We start from the raw sequence: 13,222 nt of genomic DNA, 5'->3' as shown, positions 1-13,222 counted from the left end.
TACATAGGAAAAGAACTCCCCTACTGTACAGCTACTCTATTGATGACAAACAGCTAGAGACAGTGTCTGCCGTAAAATATCTAGGTGTAACTATTCAGAGCGACCTTAAGTGGAATGACCACATAAAACAGATAGTGGGAAAAGCAGACACAAGACTCAGATTCATTGGAAGAGTCTTAAGGAAATGTAACTAATCCACGAAAGAAGTGGTTTATAAGGCGCTTGTTCGCCTGATTCTTGAATATTGTTGATCTATCTGGGATCCCTATCAGGTAGAGCTGATTGAGGAGACACAGAAGATCCAACGAAGAGCGGCGCATTTCGTCACGGGATCGTTTAGCTGGCGAGAGAGCGTTGCGGAGGTGCTAAACAAACTTCAAAAATGGTTCAAATGGCTCTGAGCACTATGGGACTCAACTGCTGAGGTCATTAGTCTCCTAGAACTTAGATCTAGTTAAACCTAACTAACATAAGGACATCACAAAAATCCATGCCCGAGGCAGGATTCGAACCTGCGACCGTAGCGGTCTTGCGGTTCCAGACTGCAGCGCCTTTAACCGCACGGCCACTTCGGCCGTCTACAAACTTCAGTGGCAGACATTACAAGAGAGACGTTGTGCATCACGGAGAGATTTACTATTGAAATTTCAGGACAGCACTTTTCAGGAGGAGTCAAACAACATATTACTTCCCCCCACGTACATCTCGCGTATTGACCACGAGGAGGAAATTCGAGAAATTAGAGCCAACACAGAGGCTTTACCGACAATCATTTTTCTCACGCACTATTCGCAAGTGGAACAGGGTTCGAAGGAACAGATAGTGGTACCGAAAGTACCCTCCGCCACACACCATTAGATGGCTTGCTGAGTATGATGTAGATGTATATGAATGGTATTCTTCTGAATTGGTAGTGTCCGCAGGGTGCCGAGAACGCTGTTCTGTGTCGATCCTGCGGTGCAACCTCTTTCTGGTGATAATAACTCTTCAAATACATTGTCGAAAAATATTTGCATTGCCCTAATGATCCAAGGTTTCTGTGATGTTTGGCAAAGGGTGGGTGTCCGTTGTGGTTTTCACATTTAGATTTCTGTAATCACAGCAAAACCTATATTTTCGTGTTCATCCACTGATTTTTCTTTTGGAACGACAACTATTCCTGTCCCCCCCCCCTCCCCCCATGTATTATTACTTACTTCAATTACTCCATCTTTCAGCTGTTGATCAATAAATTACCCGAGAACTGGCTGAAGTACCTGGATGTTCTGTATGGTTTGTAGTAGGCTGGTGGTTAATTTCCTGTTGGTGTGTGGTGCTGTATAATATGCGTAGCTGATAATAGCTCTACAGGAGAAAATAAATCCTTAAATTCCAACAGTAATTTTCCCATCCATTCCCTGTTGCTTCCATCTAAGTGCTTCACTTTTCCTTGTGATGCAGTTTCGATTGTGTCCGTTTATTGTCCTTGACTGACACCACTTGTGTCCCATTCTTCTTCCTCTGGGATGTCCCTATTAGCGATTAACAACACCTTTGTTAATCCTATGTCCTTTGCGCCAAAACTATCTACAGAAACAGGTACCTCCATTTCACCCTTTATTTCCTGTACACGTAAAATACCTCTTTTAACTAAGCAACCTGCTTGACCTAGTACTTCTTTCTCTTCTAACAGTTCCACCACACACAAAATTCTTACCAGCAAGCTAGACTCAACACTGGCCCAAAGTGATTTCACAGTACCCTTAGGAACACAATCGTGCAAATCAAGTCTTAGCGTGATCGTTCACAGTTTAATCGGTTCGTCTTTTGCGACAGATTCCCCTCGTGGCCTCAGTACACTAACAATGGCTTCACCTAACTGGAACATTTTCCCGTCAGGTTCTACTCCATGTTGCCGAAGATCGATTATGGCGCAATGCTAATATAAGAAATCTAATCCTGGAATCATATCGGTGTACTCACTCACGTGTTGCACAATCTCTAAACATTGTTTAAACTGAACCATGTCCAGGCAAAAATCTATGATCACCGATCCTAATGGTGCGAAAATCCTTATCCCTAACTCCACGCAATCTGTACCAAGGTGGGTTCCATTGTTTTGCCTTTCAACAGATCACTACTGGCGACCGACACATGCGCCCCTGTGTCCAATAATATCCTGCAATCCTTTTTTCCTACTATTCTTCTTATCGCACACTCCACCTCAGCATACGATTTCGTAGCATCCAGTCTTACTTGGAATGACCATAGGCGAACCCGGAGTTCCCATCGGCGTTTAACACCTTCTTCTTTCCAGGTCCTCTACTTCTAAAACTACTATTGCCTCTTACTTGATTCACGTCACCCGGAGGCTGGCGACACTGCCTCCTTACAAGCACCGTTCGTCCACACCTGAAACATTATATACTTTTTGCAAACACTGTCCGTTTACCCTGCATTCCAGTCAACAAATCGATCTCATCACAATCTATAGCTAACCGCACTGCTGTGCGCAAATCCGGTGGACCCCCCGTCCATACATTTCTTGACATTTCCGCATGCAACCCTCTTAAAGACGCATCGAGTGCCCTCTGCTCAGCCTTTTGCAAAATAATTTTATTGACTGTAGTATCCTGTCCTAATTCATAGGTACGTCCATTAATTTTCGTTATTATAACTGGAAAGTGTTCCACAGTTTTCGTATTTTTCTTAGTTATTACCCCTAATTGTTCTCTATAGTGTCTGGCACCATTTCGTTTCGTATGTCTCTGAACTAACCCTTCTTTAAATTCTTCGAATGCTGTGGCTGCCGTAAGAGCTTCTGTATACCCCACAAAGTTTTAGCTTCCACTGTTAGTTTCAACTGTGCAACAATCAATAATTCCTTATTAGAACAACCTTCCATCTCAGCCAGATTTCTGTCTCCACAAAGGTCTGCATCTCGCATTGAAGCCCGTGCCAAATTTCGCGCGTCTGTAAATTTTAGCCAATCTTCGGGATTTCGCTTTCTTCTGAACTTTGCATGCTTTTTCCGTTGCCTCTGCAACAGCGTTCGGACCAGTTTTGTGTACCAGGGGTATCAGTTCCATCTCTTACCAATTTATGAGATAAGAATCTCTCAATTGCTGTTGCTACTATATCTTTGAATTTGAGCCACATCTCGTCTGCATTTGCATAGTAATTTCGGAAGGAATGGAGATTGTCTCTTAGGAAGGCTTCTAGTGACACTTTATCCGCTTTTTTAAATAAAATTATATTGCGTTTGTTTCTGGTGGATTTGGAAGAAACGGTATTGAGCCTAGCTACAACGATCTTGTGATCACTAATCCCTGTATCAGTCATGATGCTCTCTATTAGCTCTGGATTGTTTGTGGCTAATAGGTCAAGTGTGTTTTCGCAGCCATTTACAATTCGCGTGGGTTCGTGGACAAACTGCTCGAAATAATTTTCGGAGAAAGCATTTAGGACAATCTCGGAAGATGTTTTCTGCCTACCACCGGTTTTGAACAAGTATTTTTGCCAACATATCGAGGGAGGGTTGAAGTCCCCACTAACTATAACCGTATGAGTGGGGTATTTATTTGTTTTGAGACTCAAATTTTCTCTGAACTGTTCAGCAACTATATCATCAGAGTCTGGGGGTCGGTAGAAGGAGCCAATTATTAACTCAGTTCGGCTGTTAAGTATAACCTCCTCCCATACCAATTCGCACGGAGTATCTACTTCGACTTCACTAGAAGATAAACCACTACTGACAGACACAAACACTCCACCACTAATTCTGCCTAATCTATCTTTCCTGAAAACCGTCTGAGAATTCGTAAACATTTCCGCAGAACTTATTTCAGGCTTTAGCCAGCTTTCTGTACCTATAACGATTTCAGCTTCTGTGCTTTCTATTAGCGCTTGAAGCTCAGGGACTTTCCCAGCACAACTACAACAATTTACAACTACAATTCCAACTGTTCCTTGATCCAAGCACGTCCTGTATTTGCCATGCACCCTTTGAGATTGCAGCCGACCCCATACTTTCCCGAGGCCTTCTAACCTTAAAAACCGCTCAGTCCACGCCACTCAGCCTCCGCTATCCGTGTAGCCGCCAGCTGAGTGTAGTGAACTCCTGACCTATTCAGCGGAACCCGAAACCCCACCACCCTATGGCGCAAGTCAAGGAATCTGCAGCCAACACGGTCGCAAAACCGTCTGAGCCTCTGATTCAGACTCTCCACCCGGCTCTTCACCAAAAGTCCGCAGTCGGTTCTGTCAACGATGCTGCAGATGGTGAGCTCTGCCTTCATCTCGTAAGCAAGACCGGCAACCTTCACCAAATCAGATAGCCGCTGGAATCCAGAGAGAATTTCCTCAGATCCAAAGCGACACACGTCATTAGTGCCGACATGTGCCACCCCTGCAGCTGGCTGCACCCTGTGCTCTTCATGCTATCCGGAAGGACCCTTTCCACATCAGGAATGACTCCACCCGGAATGCACACGGAGTGCTACTTGCTAAAGCCACCCATTACATGGAAGAAAACACGCACATGAATTGCGAATAACATTACCACCTCCCTGATAGTCTTTCTCTTGCACACAGAAGTCGTGGTCTAATGATAGCCGGGCACACAGCTCCATTTTGTTAAAAAATCCCAGCAAAGTCTTCCGTTAAGTCCATAAACTTGATGAAATAGTTGAACAACTCGATCCATTAGAAAATGCACTTTAACGTTGGCCAAAAGTGTTTTATATGACAGGCCAAAGGTTCTTTATATTTCCTTGAAGTGGCTTGCAGTGCTTCCTTGCCAAAACTTTTTCCAGATATGCTTGTTGCTGATGAAATATGACTCATATATATGAGAATATGTCAGTTTCATCTTGACACCATGTCTCCATAATTTCTCATCTTTCCAGTATTAAAGCATGTATATGTAGTGCCATCCCACTCCTACACCTAGTGGTTGCCGTCAAGTCCTACAGCCTCCATCACAAGTTCCGATTACTGCCACTGCATAACATTTTTCTTTTCTAAGTGCGTGTGTAATGACAGCCTTCTCTTGCAAATCTAGTACTTGCGCAACAAACTTTGATTATCCCCTATGTATAAACATAGGTAGTCTCTGTTTCTATTTCATATCCAGATTTTTTCCACATGTTACATATTTTCCACATTTTTCATATTCAATGCGTGAGTGTACAAGAATGTTAGTGCTCTTGTTGCTTACGTTACCAGGTTCCTTTAGCATCCAACAGAGATTTGGATTCACCCATCAAGAATTTACATAGTACCTGCAAGATCACTTGTTCCTCCTCTTCTTCCAAATTCAAACCCAGAAAATAAAAAACTCCAGCTAACATAAAATGCCAACTGCTAAAGCAGACACTTATCCAGGATGAAGAAAAATTGGCGCATTTGGTGGCTGGCATGCGATTCCTCATCCTAGTTCAAGACAAAAGTGTATGTATCAAAACCCAGTCCCATCAATGGGGTTAATAGAAATGTGATATAAAAAAACGAGGCTCTCACAACGCTATAACTGCAAGCAGCGTGGCAAAGGATAGTAGCATGATCTCTGCTGCAAATGCTACAGCACTGAAAGGAATTTAACATAATGAGAAGCTCTGACAGGCAAGTACTAAAGCATCAGAATATCAGGGGATTGAAAAACAAAGTAGTTGAACTTTTTGGTTATTTAGAAGCACAGAATGCAACAGATGTACTATGTGTGTCTTAACATACACATTCACGGGCATAGAAAAGGTATATGTAAGTGGATATAAGCTTTCAGCACATATAAGTAGAAACAATATGGAAATAGGAGGAGTTGCCGTACATTTTTTAAGTTATTATAATGTGAAAAATTTAGAATATAAAAAAATTGTCTAGACGCCATATAGAAGCATGTGCCAGTGGGCTTAAACTAAATTTTGGTAATTTTATGATTGGAGCTGCGTAAAGGCCCCATTGGGAAGTTTTCAACTACTTATGAAGAACTTGGATTCCTTGTTGTGCTATACGTCAGACAGATGGAAGCAAATTATTATTTGTGGGAACCTAAATGTAGTTTTCAGAAAGAGTCTGATACGAAGAATTGTCTTGAGTTATTATTCGGTTCTTTTAATTTGACATCAGCTATTGATTTTCCTCCTCATGTAGTGCAGGAAAGTGGCACACTGATAGACAATATTTTCATAGACCAAAATAAATTTAATCAAATGAATATTTATCCTGTTAAGAACTGTCTTCCTGATCATGATGCACAGGTAGTTATAGTGTATGACATTGCTCCATACAGTAATGCAAAACAGTCCTCCAAAATGGTGCGTCAGTTAACGATTCAATGACTGAAAATTTTAGGGAAAGCTTGTAGCAGTTAGACTGGGATGAGGTGTACGAGGAACCTGATGCTAATTTATAATATAGCTTATTTCATGATACATTTATGAATATTTTTGAAAACAGTTTCTCTAAGAAAACAGTGAAATATAATTGTAAGACACCATGTTAAAAACCATGGATTACTAGAGGGATAAAATATCTCTTAATGGAGAAACGGAAATGTATCTAATAGCAAGAAAGAGTAATGACACAGAAACAGTCAAATATTATAAAAACTACTATACTATTTTAAGGAAAGCTATAAAGAAGTCCAGAGGTATGTGTATTATGTCTGAGTTTAGCAACTTTGATAATAAAATTGAAATAATTTTGAATATTGTTAATAGGGAAACAGAGTAACCAAGAGCACAGGAAGACTGTATTACCATCAAACTGAATGAAAAGTTTATTAACAAAAAGTTAGGGGTTGGAAATATTTTTAATACTCATTTTTTAAATGTTGTTGAGAAAATAGGCTCCAGATGTTCGTTAGGAAAGGCAAAGCTACATGTGGAAGAGGTAATACCTATGCAGTTTAATAAAACGGAAATTCTACCCATGTCTCCTTCTGATGTTAGGACAATAATAAACTTACTCAAAAGTAAAAGCTCACATGGAATTGACGGCATGTCCGACAACATACTAAAAGCTTGTTCCCAACAAATAAGTAGTTCTCAACCACATATATAACAGCTCACTGAAACAGGGCATTTTTCCTGATAGACTGAAATATGCTATAGTTAAACCTTTGCATAAAAGGAGGGGATAGGTCTGATGCCAACAGCTATCACTAAGTCTCACTTCTGACAGCTATGTCCTAAATTCTTCAAACAATAGCTTATTCAAGAGTAGCTTCACAGATTTGTAGAAATAAAGTACTAACAAAATGTCAATCTGGTTTTCAACAGAAAAGTGTTATATATGCTTTCACTGATCAAATATTAAATGATCTGAATAACTAAACATCACCAACTAAATTTGTCTGTGATCTCTCAAAGGCTTTTGATTATGTAAATCATGGAATTCTTCTAGGGAAGCTTAAGTATTGTGGTATAAGTGGGACAGTGCACAATTGGTTTAATTCATATTTAACTGGAAGAATACAGAAGGTTGAAAGAAACAGTTCATGTAATGTACAAAAACCAGTAGATTCCTCAAACTGGGGAGATCTCAAGAATAGGCTCCCACAAGATTCAGTCTTCGGTCCCTTATTGTAATTAATACATATTAACCCCTTAAGGCCTGATTAATTTTCTAGATGTAAGATAAAAATGAAAACTCGTGGCACTTTAGAGGTACCTGAATCACTCAGCAGAGTGATTTACTTGTTGGAAGCGTTGGTACTGTGGGGCGGCGGATAGGTTTGTAGAAAAATAAATGAATTGCTGTATAATTGCTTGCATGTAGATCAGTTTCTAGCTTTTAGAATGTTGTTAATGCTGTCTTTCGCCGTTCTCAACACTGGCTCTCTATTTACTTCTTGGCACCCAGAAAGTGATTTAATAAAACATGGAGCCAGTAATTAGAGATCCTAGTGCCCACTTCAATTGAGATACCATTATAGCTGCAGCTTACAGCTCTGAGGAATTAGGAGATTGTCCGGGATTTCTAATCAAAAACGGTTTTCCAAAATAGTTGAGTATATTCTGAAATTCACTGAAAAAAAAAAACACAAGTATCCCTACAACCTAACTAACAGAGCAGTTCAGAGTCTAATGCGCTGATGCAACTATAAATGTCCGAATTAAATGTTAAAAAGAATGCTCGCCATAATTTGATGAAAATATTTCATCAAACGCCACGCTAAATATTTGGTAGAATGACTGTCCCGCGACGGCACGTGAAAATACGACAATACGCAAACTGAAGCTAGATAATGAAAATCATCCCAGAATTAACACTTCACATGAAATGTTTTCACGGTTCCGCGTATCTCTAGTAACTTAATACGGCACCCGAGGCTGTTTGTAGCAGATACACTGATGCGACGCGACTACCGACACAGATGGCGTGTCATTCAGCGTCTGGAGAGAACTGGGGCCTTGCTTCCTCGCGTAGCGTCCTTATATATAAAGCCGCGGTGCGGACGGAGAAGGGAACGCCTGATCTTTTCGGCTCTCTCGACTAGCCGCTGGGCTAGTAACGCACCACTTCAAGTTACATAATAATTTATAGCTTCTTTTGCTTATGGCCGATGAAGCTCTTAATTTAAACGTGCATTCAGCACGCAGGTAAGTATTGATAATAAAATTTTGACGTGGCTAAGTTAAATATTTTGGGCGAGAGAATTAATTATATTACACTGCACGCAGTAGATGAGCTGTGAACTGGCCCTTTTGAGATCCGCTATCGCTATAATTTTATAGATATTAAAAAGAAACTTTACACATCTTCATAATCATAGCGGACCTCCAACCTATTTAAATCTAAACATCCTAGCCTTATTTATTAACCTACTTAATCTATCTTGCTTCCTTCAGTTTTGATACGAAAACCACAAAATCATGAATTTCCACTAAAATCTTAATTTGTGAAATTCAAAGTACTGTTTTTATTAAATCATTATGAAAGATGAATCTAAATATAAATTTTGAAGTCTCTAGCTCTTTTCTGTTGCGCCAATAAATTTTTCAGAAAAACGTCCAAACTTCGAAAATGACTGAAGTTATCGAACTGATATTCAACACACATTAATTTAGTATTAATCCTGACCTGCTAGAAAAGTTTTAGGTCATTTGCTTGATTTTTAAGGTATTGCGCAACATTTATGACGTCAGAGCTAGTTACAGCAGACTGGCTGGCACACAATGGAAACTGATGTGAATTTACTACAGCGTGAGCAGGCTGCTTCCCTACATCACCCTCTACTTAAATTTTTTGTTTATGAATGTTAATGAATGAAAAAAAATTTAATTACAAAAAGGGAAGCAAGAGTACAGTTTAACTCCCTATGAAAAATCAAAATTGAAATATAAACCTGTAGAAACATTAAAGAAAACTGATTACCTACATTAATTATTTAAATTGTAGGCATGTTCACTGCCTTTTAAACAATGTCATTACTCAAAATTTTAAGCAAAGTCAATGAAATATTTTGGCATACATATTGCCTTAGACAAACAAACACATACAAATTGAAAAATTATGAAAATCTTAGATCCATTAAATACATTAAATACACTTTTACATACACAAATTCAAAGAAAATAACATGATACATAAACAGATGAATATCTCTTAGCAGTCTTTTCTAAACCTGAAAGAAAAGTTCCACAAATAATTTTTACACACGTGGTTGTAGCCGCTTTGGCTGGCGTCCTACACTTCCATTCACAAGGGTAGAGAAGGGGAAGTTGCTATGGTGTGCGTCCTTCACGTTCTCTCTAAATTACATGGGGGAAAGGGGAGGCGTCACTGTGAGTTGTGTCCAAGTCACTCCACGCTTTCACGCAGCTACCAGGCTGCCATTATCTGGTTTGTCCTGTAGAACAAACAAAAAGAGTGCCTCAGACTCTGTTCACTTAATATCTAAGGGAGGGTCACAATGAAATGGGGATATATACATTTTATCTTCCAATATTTTGCTGGAACAAAGTTAACAGAACCTTTTTAATTTTACTCTCACGGTTACTTAAATGTCATAAAATCGGTAAACAAATGGCTCAAAACGCCGTTAGTCACGTACTGGAGAAAATTTATGCTCCTAAGGCATACAATCATAAATCATATTTAATCTGAATTTATTATTTCTGGGCCGGAATACTGAACCAATGCTCGGTACATTCTTGATACATTTGTATTTTAAGCACTTAACTGACTCATCTTTGATTACCTTATTCTTAGAGATAGTATGAGTATGATTAGTGGTTGTTTTCTCAGCTTCTTGTACAGGTGAGTAACTTTTGGTAATAGTACAGTTGTGAGTGTTCAAAACACACTACGTTTAGTTGACTATTAAATCCACTTATTGGTCCTCTGCTGTTGTCAGTTCCACATCTGCAATTAGGTACTTACTTACTTTGAAGTGTATTCATGCTGAGCTAAAATAGTGTTTCACGTCTGTCAGTATGTTACTTATTTATTTTGCTAGTGTATGTACTTATTTAACACTCACTCTATTAATATTTAAAGCATAGGACAGCACATTTATTTCATATTCATAGTGTATTGCAGCTGATTAGTTTGCTCACGTGGCAATCCATTTCCACTCGATCGGACGCTGAAACCTCAGGTAGTCTCTCTCGGACCTACCACTAAACTGCATCAAGTAATTATGGACGAGCGTAATGTTAAATTCCTTAAACCTATAGGACACCATGAGCTGCTCTGTCTCATCTAACATAAGGGTACCTATGGTCGCATTCACGCCTCCAGCTCATAACCTCAATACGTGTAGGTGTATCCTGTCACGCACTACACTAAAATAATGGCCAGCTCCAACCTTATAAATACTTCAGGGATGTGTCCTTCACGTCTCAACCACAAACACTGCTCAATTCTATTATACTGCAATTCCTTGCTATACCAGGTGAGTTTAATCTTACAACTTATCTGCACATTTTTCCTAACACTAAGCAATCTCTTTTACTATTTCTTAGTTAGCTCTAATGCATACACTAGGTTTCACTACCACTTCAGATCCTGCTTGTACATGAATTCATATATCTTTTTAAATTACTGTTGGTGGACCATTTCCAATACAACAACACTTTGTAGTTACTACATTACCAGGGTACTATACATAATTGTTACTCAAATACTTTTGTATCTTCATTACTTCATACTTCTCTATTGTTTGTCACTATTAGGTTTGTCACATTAGGTATTTTTCTTCACTAATCGGTAGATAGAATGGTTACAGAACTCAGGGCTTGATAGTCATGACGGAAAATTTTAGTATTTGGAAAGAAAAGGTCGAAATTTTTGAGGACAGGAAAGAGGAAGAATGAGTGAGACCTGAAAGGGAAAGAAGATCTCACACAGCTGGGACTGCACAGCTGCCACACTGTGTAGAGGTTACAGAACAACCTCCTCCCTACAGCATTCATTGGTTTAATGCTGTAAAGAAGAGTTAGAAATTTTAGGTGGATAGAAAAGATGAAGAGTGAGTGAGACCTGAAAAGGAAAGAAGATCTCACACAGCTGGGACTGCACAGCTGCCACACTGTGTAGAGGTTACAGAACAACCTCCTCCCTACAGCATTCATTCATAACCTTTGACCACGCCACGTCGATCTGAAAATACTTTATGATGCCTTTTTAGAACCTGTCTCAGTTCTTCTTTTTGATTGTCTGAAATCTTATCGATTTCCCTCAATTTAGCTTCTATTTTGTCCACAATAATTGCTTCTTCTTCTTCTTCTGTGTTTAGCTTAATGTTACTAAGATTAACACCTTCGTCCCAATACCTCCTATTTTTCAGAACTCGTATAGGCAGCTCCCAAGTTTCATGATCAGTTACTACATGTTTATCACTAAAAGGTACTATAATTACTCCGGTTATTGGCAAGACCATTTTTAACTGGCTTCTTTCAAAGTCAACAACACTCTGATATTTTGACAAGAAATCTATGCCAATTAAAACCTCAATACTGAGATTGTTTACAATTAAACATGGATGATCAATTAAATTACCATTAATGTTAAAGGGCAGTAAAGCTTCTTGCTTTACTGTTTTTGAAACCTTGCCAGTAGCACCAATTATTCTTAGTCCTGATGCCCTCATTACTGTAAGCTTGTCTTTACCAGGTAATGCATCAAAGAAGGACTGAGATATCGCACTCACCTCACTTCCACTGTCTAAGAGACAACGTACATTGATACCCAACATATTCACTATTATTATAGGGTGGCTTATTCTAGGTTGTACAGGTGGTTCCTCAAATTCATCTACTAGTTCTTTTTGGATTTGTCTCCAACTAAAGTGATCGACTTCTGTCTTCATTACGTTTAGGTCACAGTGTGTAGGGGTTTCCTGAATTACATTTTCAGCTGCCTTTTCCAGTCGGTCTATTAATTTTAAATCGAAACACCGCACGACTTCATTACATTTAGTTTGCTGAACATGACCCAAATTACTGTAGTCTGAGCGATTCTGCGCCTCCAGACCGGGCATAACATTAGTTACAGCTAAACCACTTTCACCATTATCGTCGGTTTCCTTCTCAAGTGACAACTGGTCACAGCTACTGGGTTCATCGACCCCAAACAGCCTACCCTCTACATTCCCACTTATCTCCTGTCCTAAATCTATTAGTACATTATCAACATCCTGCACAGGCACTTTAGATAAGAGCACATCATCCTCATCGTAAATATAAGCATGAATTTCTTCTGCTTCTTCACCTGTCAATTCAATATTTTGTAGCTCTTCCCTACTGTTACACTGCTGCGCCTTCTCTTTCTCTTCCCACTTAGAAAGCGTCTCTAACACGGTATCTATCAAATGCTGTGAGTGATCTAATATTTCTGTTGTATCCTTAGGTGCTACCGACTCTTCATCCATCTGTTCAGTTTGAGTATTCTGATCTGTCTTACCAATTCCCTTAACTACTGGCTTAGGAAAAGTAACCGCCTGGTGAGCGCCAGTGTCCTCATAGACGGGAACTAGTTTTCCTGCCTCGGCCTACTACTGTTTCCTTTATTTTCATTATAGTTGACTGGCACGGCATTACTTTCCGTACTGTTGTTTACATGCATATTTCTGTTTGGAACCAAATTATTATCCCTTGGACGCCATTGTTGGTTCTGATAATTATTTCCCCAATTCCTACCTCTCTTAGGATTACGAACACCTACTGTTCTGATGTTTACATTGCCATGTTGCTCGTTCCTAAAATTACTATTATTGTTATTGGCATTTCTGTTATTA

The sequence above is a fragment of the Schistocerca piceifrons genome, chromosome X (genome assembly GCF_021461385.2).
Source record: "Schistocerca piceifrons isolate TAMUIC-IGC-003096 chromosome X, iqSchPice1.1, whole genome shotgun sequence".
NCBI lineage: Eukaryota > Metazoa > Arthropoda > Insecta > Orthoptera > Acrididae > Schistocerca > Schistocerca piceifrons.
The sequence above is the reverse complement of the archived record's forward strand: the minus strand, read 5'-3'. Positions refer to the sequence as shown.